Below are 7,335 nucleotides of genomic sequence, written 5' to 3' on the forward strand. Positions count from 1 at the left end.
AAGTATCAAGCTTTAATCCTAGAGTTTTCTTTAAATCTTGAGAAAGAAACTAAGTTAGAAAGTTAAGGACAGGTTCAAAAGTTAAGGAGATGCAGTCCTTAAGTTTGAATTACAGGTTGAAAATTTAAGGATATGAGTCCTTAAGTTTGACTTGCAGGTTCAAAAGTTAAGGACAGACAGTCCTTAAGTTTGAATTCCAAGTTCAAAAGTTAAGGACAAGCAGACCTTAAGTTTCAATTACAGGTTCAAAAGTTAAGGACATGCAGTCCTTAACTTATAGTTTTAAGTTCAAAAGTTACGGACACTTGGTCCTAAACTTCAAGTATTAAGTTCAAAAGTTAAGGACAAGCAGTCCTTAACTTATAGTTTTAAGTTAAAAAGTTAAGGACAGGCAGCCCTTAACTTATAGTTTTAAGTTCAAAAGTTAAGGACACAAAGTCTTGAACTTGGACTAACTGAAATTGATGATATTACCATGATTTTATTCTCAATCTTTTTTTCTGCTACAACTATTTTCTGATTTATTCTAGTAACTTCAGCTTGCAGATCCTTCTTAAAACTCTCTGATAATCTCTGAATCAAAAAACATAAAAACAAAAAAGTCTCGTAAGCAAAAAATAATCAAATAAAAAAACTAATGCTATTCAAAGGTAGAAAACCTACTTTAACAATTTCCTTAAGCATGGCTTCATCAATTGTGTGGAAGAAGGCATTGAGCTTTGATCTTGAGAAATTGGCTCGTCCACACTAAGAGGATCTGTATCTTCTTCAACATGAATAAATGGTGACACCTCGAACAACTTATACAACTATTATATAACAAAAAATAAACATAAGTTTTCATAACAAAAGCAAATAAACAAAAAAATAGATAGTAATTAGATTGACTTATATTTTCATTATGGAAGTATTTTTTATTCAGAGAATCAAACCGTGGAGATTTCATTTCCGAATAACATAACATCCGAGGATAACCAAATTCTTGGAAGTTCACAAATTGTTTTTCTTGGAAAATAAGAATTACTTCTATAATCCAAACACAAAAGGCAAAAGGAAAACCAAGTATAGTGTAGCTATCCTTGTCTTTATCTTTGTCTTTCTCAGTCTCATTCTCATTTGGCTTCAAACAACTATTCAATGATTTTAATAATGTCTCATAAGAAAGAGACCCCAATTGAAAGAAGAGCAGAGTTCATCATCGTCTACAATTTTCATTATCTGCTCGGACACATTCTTATTCTTCCGCTTGCCCATCAAAATAGATTCAACAAAATAAATTGTTTCCAACTTCATAGCATCATCATCGCTGCCTACAAATGCTGCAGTTGTACCCTGTGGGTGACTAGTAATAAAATTAAACAAATCACCCAACTCAACTCTATCCTTTCCGGGGAAATAGACTTTCGAAAGCCTATTCTCTTTTTCATATAAACCTTTTATGTTCGGTGAGGAATAACACTTCAAACCAGTAATATATGAAATGCGTCACGTGTAAACTTAATTTCACGGTCAAAAACCTTGAATGTCATCGAATCAGGGTCATTATTTACAATTTTTGAAAGCAATATACAGTGAATAAGTTTACCACAGAACTTCACACTTTGTAATCAGAAGAAGTTGCCAAAAATACCATCCCTCAACTTCTTCCACTACCTGTTTGACAAAAAACTTTTGATTGTTTCCTTATACTGTAAATCTCTTTTCCAATACACCATAAAATTACGCCAAACATCAAACTTGAACACACGATCTCCTTCCATTATCACACTACAAAGAAGGAAAAAGAAAATAAAGATTAGGACTTACAGGTTGGAGGGACTTGGTCCTTAACTTCAAGTTTCAAGTAAAAAAGTTAAGGACAAGCAATTCTTAACTTAAAGTTTAAAGTTGAAAAGTTAAGGATAATAGGTCCTGAACTTCAAATTTGTAGTTAAAAAGTTAAGGATACTTGGTCCTTAACTTCAAGTTTCAAGTTAAAAAGTTAAGGACAGACAGTCCTTAACTTTGAATTCCAAGTTCAAAAGTTAAGAACACTTAGTCCTTAACTTAGAGTTACAAGTTAAAGAGGTGAATAGGCAGTCCTTAAACTTATAGTTTCAAGTTCAAAAAATAAGGACACTTGGTCCTTAACTTCAAGTTTCACGTTTAAAAGTTAAGGACAGGCAGTCCTTAACTTTGAATTCCAAGTTCAAAAGTAAAGGACACTTAGTCCTTAACATAGATTTACAAGTTAAAGAGGTAAGAATAGGCAGTCCTTAACTTATTATTTCAAGTTCAAAAGTTAAGGACACTTGGTCCTTAACTTCAAGTTTCAAGTTAAAAAGTTAAGGACAGACAGTCCTTAACTTATAGTTTCAAGTTGAAAAGTTAAGGACACTTGGTCCTAAACTTCAACTTTCAAGTTCCAAAGTTAAGGACACTTTGTCCTTAACTTCAAGTTTCAAGTTCAAAAGTTAAGGACACTCAGTCCTTAACTTTGAGTTCCAACTTCAAAAGTTAATGTCGTTTGGTCCTTATCTTTCATGAACACAGTTAACTAAAAATTCATAAACACAGTAAGCTTATGAATTTATACGACTATTTTTAATTTTTATGAAATGTCCTTACATAATCAAATATATTGAATCAACCACAAACACATTTCACATTTCAACACCAAAAATTTCTGAATAACAACATCACAAAAATACGCTACTTCTCTGACACTGAATCAACTTATAATGATCATTTTTGAAATTTCACACATACTTGACACGACATTGATCGCGATTACACATATAGAAAAACAAAATGCATAAAACAAAAAAAAAATAGCAGTTCGATCGTTCGATTCAGAGAAGATGACAGAGAAGAAGAAGAAGGAGAAAGATTAACTGCAGCTCGTTAGCATGCGAGGATGATACAGATGCTGAGAACACACGAAACTTGCCCTGAAAGATTCGCTCTCAAATGTTCCCTCTTCTGAATGAAAAAAACAAGGGTTTGGGAATATATGCATTGAAGAAAGGATAAAACTGTCTTTTTTCTATTAGTAGTGGCTATTTTTGCTGAGCATTATAATTAGTGGATAAAAATTAAAGACACCCTTAATTAGTGACTACTATATGCCATTTTTACTCTTATAGAAGCATGATTTTTCCAAAATTCCACTCCTAAGTTATATCAAGGAAAATTCTATGCAATTTGTAGTTCCAACTTACGAGAGAAATTGACTCCACCAATCACCATTATGTGCTGCTTGTATGGGCCAAAATTATCCTAGTTACGTTAGGGTCAAATTAACATTAGGAGAACCTTTAAAGGTTGTCATACATTATCGACATGAACATATAAAGCTGAATGACACATGAAATTTATCCTTTTATTTTTATCAAAGATCTCAAGTTCAAACTCATACAAGAAAATAATAAATAAAAAGAATTCTAATCGGTGTAGTGGGAATGATCAGAATACATTTCTCCTTAACTTGTATCTTGCGGTCCGGTCTCAAGAATGGAATTTTTTTTTACTAAGAAAATACATCTTTATTTATTTATTTTTTCCTCAGAAAATACATCTTTTCTCTTGGTGAATTTCTGGCTCAAATATTCCGCAGGTATTGCATAGTTAAACAAGAAAAATAGAAATAAAAATGTTATTTTAAGTTTGATTAATCTAAACCGCGAGTTACATGAAAAAGGTTCTCATTAAATACCAATTTAAATAATAAACTCTTCTTCTTGGTACACTGCACCAGCCAGTTTCTCTACACTCTAGTGAAGAGAGAGAGTCCACACAAACCTCAATCTTTCACGTTAGAAAAGTTTAGTAGCGTTAGAAAAGTTTAGTAGTAAAAAAGGGCAGCTTGGTATATAAAGTATTTCGCGTTCACACATGATTCTGGGAAGGATCGTGCCCCAAGGAATTTGATATAGATAGCATACCTTAATGCAAGCATTAATGACTACTTTCATGGCTCGAACCCGTGACCTACAAATTATGCGAAAATAACGTTACCGTTGCTCCTCTTCAAAGTTCAATATTATTTTCCAAAATCCAATAAGCAACTGCCGGAAAGGAAAATTTTCAACATCTAGATTAAACATTCCTGACCCTTTTTGACTAAATATTTATTATTCAATTTTGGAACAGGAGAGTGCATGTGAAAGATTAAATAAAAAATAGAACAAGTTTTGCTATCACATGCAACTTCCTTCATTTTGTTAGCTTTTGGCCAACAGATAATGGCACACTGAAAAGGATTTAGCTCACTGTTAACAGTGTATTGGGAAAAATCGTATTTAAATATAAAGGTGACGTGTCGAATACGTGTCGAAACACGTAGACTGGTCAAATGGTCAAAGAATTACAACTAGCCAAGAGACACGAGTTGCAACAAATACGAGCAAATGGCAGAGGAAGACGCACGGGCAGGAATACAAATAACCCAGCACCCGTACCTATCTAAGTCATTTATGTCCGAGAATCAAAAGGAATGAATCTGACAATAGAAAAGAGTGCAGATACGACATTTAATAGACATTAAATATGAAATACGTTAGAGAATTTGTATTGAATATAATGATTATACAACGTAGCATTAAATGTCTTTAATTACCTATAATAGCCTCATTTGATTTGGGCAAAACGTATATCTCCAAAATGTTAAACTCTCAGTCTCCTTACTTAAACGTTAATTCTAAGTTTGGACATCATGACAAAAATAATAATTTCAATACCAACATTGTCCTAGTTGCCGACCCGGCCGATGCTAACTCGTAGGTGGACATCAATATCAATTTGCCAATTGATCACGAAAATAGTGTTCGGGGAGGGGGGAAGGGAACCCGACCAACAACTCGAGAAGATCCCGAAGGCAAATGTGATGGGGTAAGCCTACGGCTGATTTTCGAAATGTTGCAGGCTCAAGAACCGGCAATAGCACAACTGCAGAATTAAAGCCACGCCCCCAACATGGTCGAGCCTGAACGATCCCGAGAAAGCACCCGAAGAGACGAACAAATTACCGAGAGACCGGGTGAAGCCGAGCCCGGGGTAAGTCCTGAGGTAATGAAAATGCTCAAAGCATTAGCGAAATGGGTGGGGTCAGGTGAGAAAAAGACTGAGGATAATGACAAGAAGGTGGAAACATACAATTCCAAGGTTGATCAGATCTCGACAGCACCCCCGATATTGAAGGGGCCGGATTCCAAGAAATTTATCTAGATGCCTTTTCCTCCGAGTGCGGCACCAAAGCCGATCCCAAAGAGGTTTCATATGCTTGACATCCCCAAATATAATGGGACCACAAATCCAAATGAGCATGTGACCTCCTATACGTACGCAATCAAGGGAAACGATTTGGAAGACGATAAGATCGAGTTGGTGTTACTAAAGAAGTTTGGGGAGACCATGTCCAAGGGAGCAATGATATGGAATCACAACTTGCCCCTAAATTCCATTGACTCGTTTGCTATGCTTGTAGATGCTTTCGTAAAGGCCCATGCCGGAGCCATCAAGGCATAAAGTTAGATCTCTTCAAGGTCAAACAAAGAGATAACGAGATGCTTAGGGAGTTCGCAGAAAGATTCCATATGGAACAGATGGACCTACCACAAAATGCAAGTGATTAGGACATTCAGGCAGTCACTCAGGGGCTCAAGCCTAGAAGTTCCTTGGCCTCTCAACAGTTAAAAGAAAATTTGGTGGAGTACCCGGTAGTAACCTGGGTCGACGTCCACAAAAGGTACCAGTCGAAGATTAGGGTCGAGGACGACCAACTCAGAGACCCTCTTGGAATTGTTTACCCCCATCAGGGCCAACAATAGATCTAAGAGAGACATTGATCAGCCCGAGATCGGTATCAACCATATAGCGCGGATTGAAATGGAAGTGGATCCGAGTGTCGCCCCTATAAGGAGAAAGAAAAAAAGTGATTGAGGGCCCATTAGCTGAGGTATAATAAGAAAAAATGGGTTCGACAGACCGCTCGAGAGTAGGGAAGCACCGAGATTATCGGAGTACAACTTCAATTTGGACGTTGCCAACATCGTGTCAACTATAGTGCGTATCAAAGAGACCAAGTGGCCCCGACCATTGTAGTTCGACCCTGCCCAGAGAGATCCTAATTTGATGGGTAAGTATCATGACACTCATGGTCACATGACCGATTATTGCCGATAGTTGAGAGAAGAAGTTGCCTGGTTATTCAACAATGGGCACCTCCGAGAATTCCTGAGTGAGCGAGCGTAAAACCACTTCAGGAACAGGGATGCCAACAAATAGGTTGAACAAGAGGAGCTTCAGCACGTGATCAACATGATCATTGGAGGGGTCGTTGTTCCTTAGGGGCCAATGATGAAACGTACTAAAGTATCTATCACAAGGGAAAACGCACCGGGATTATATTCCAGAGGGAGCCATTTTGTTCAGCGATGAAGATACCGAGGGCATCGTACAACCTCACAATGTTGCACTTGTAATATCCGTACTTATCAATAAATTTCGAGTTAAACGTGTGTTGATTGATCCAGGTACCTCTATCAACATCATCAGATCAAGGGTCGTAGAGCAATTGGGGTTACAAGACCAAATCGTACTGGCAATCCAGATATTGAACGGATTTAACATGGCATGTGAGACCACGAAAGGAGAGATAACCCTGCCAGTAAACACTACTGGGACAATCCAAGAAATGAAGTTCTACGTGATCGAGGGGGACATGAGGTACAAAGCTCTATTTGGAAGCCCATTGGTCCACAACATGAGGGTGGTATCCTCGACCTTGCACCAGGCGTTGAAATTTCCCACACCGGGGGCAGGAGTCAAAACGGTCTATGGAGAACATCCGGCCGCAAAGGAGATGTTTGTCGTCGACGTGGTAATTCAGGTACCTACGGTTTCGACATCAAAGAACACAAAACCAACCAAAAAGGAAGAGATTTAATAGCAATCACTAATACTGGCCTCGGGCGAACCGGAGAATCAGGAAGAACGAGGAGCAGAAGAGGAGGACGATTATGGCGCCCCGAGATCATTCATAGCTCCTGATGACACTGACACCACCAAATCAGTGGTTGAATAATTGGAACAATTCATATGAATTGAGCATTTGTCGTATCGAAAGGTATACTTGGGCACAGGGTTAACCCCCGAGCTTAGGAAACAACTTATTATTTTTCATAAAGCTAACAATGATTATTTTTCTTTGTCCCATCTTGACAGGATAGGGATCCCCCCGGAGGTAACCACTCACAAGCTAAGTTTGGACATGAAGTTCCATCCGGTTAAGCAGAAAAAGAGACCACAATCTGAGATCAAACACACATTCATCAAGGATGAGATATCCAAACTTCT

The sequence above is a fragment of the Nicotiana tabacum genome, chromosome 5 (genome assembly GCF_000715075.1).
Source record: "Nicotiana tabacum cultivar K326 chromosome 5, ASM71507v2, whole genome shotgun sequence".
In the NCBI taxonomy this organism is placed as follows: Eukaryota; Viridiplantae; Streptophyta; class Magnoliopsida; order Solanales; family Solanaceae; genus Nicotiana; species Nicotiana tabacum.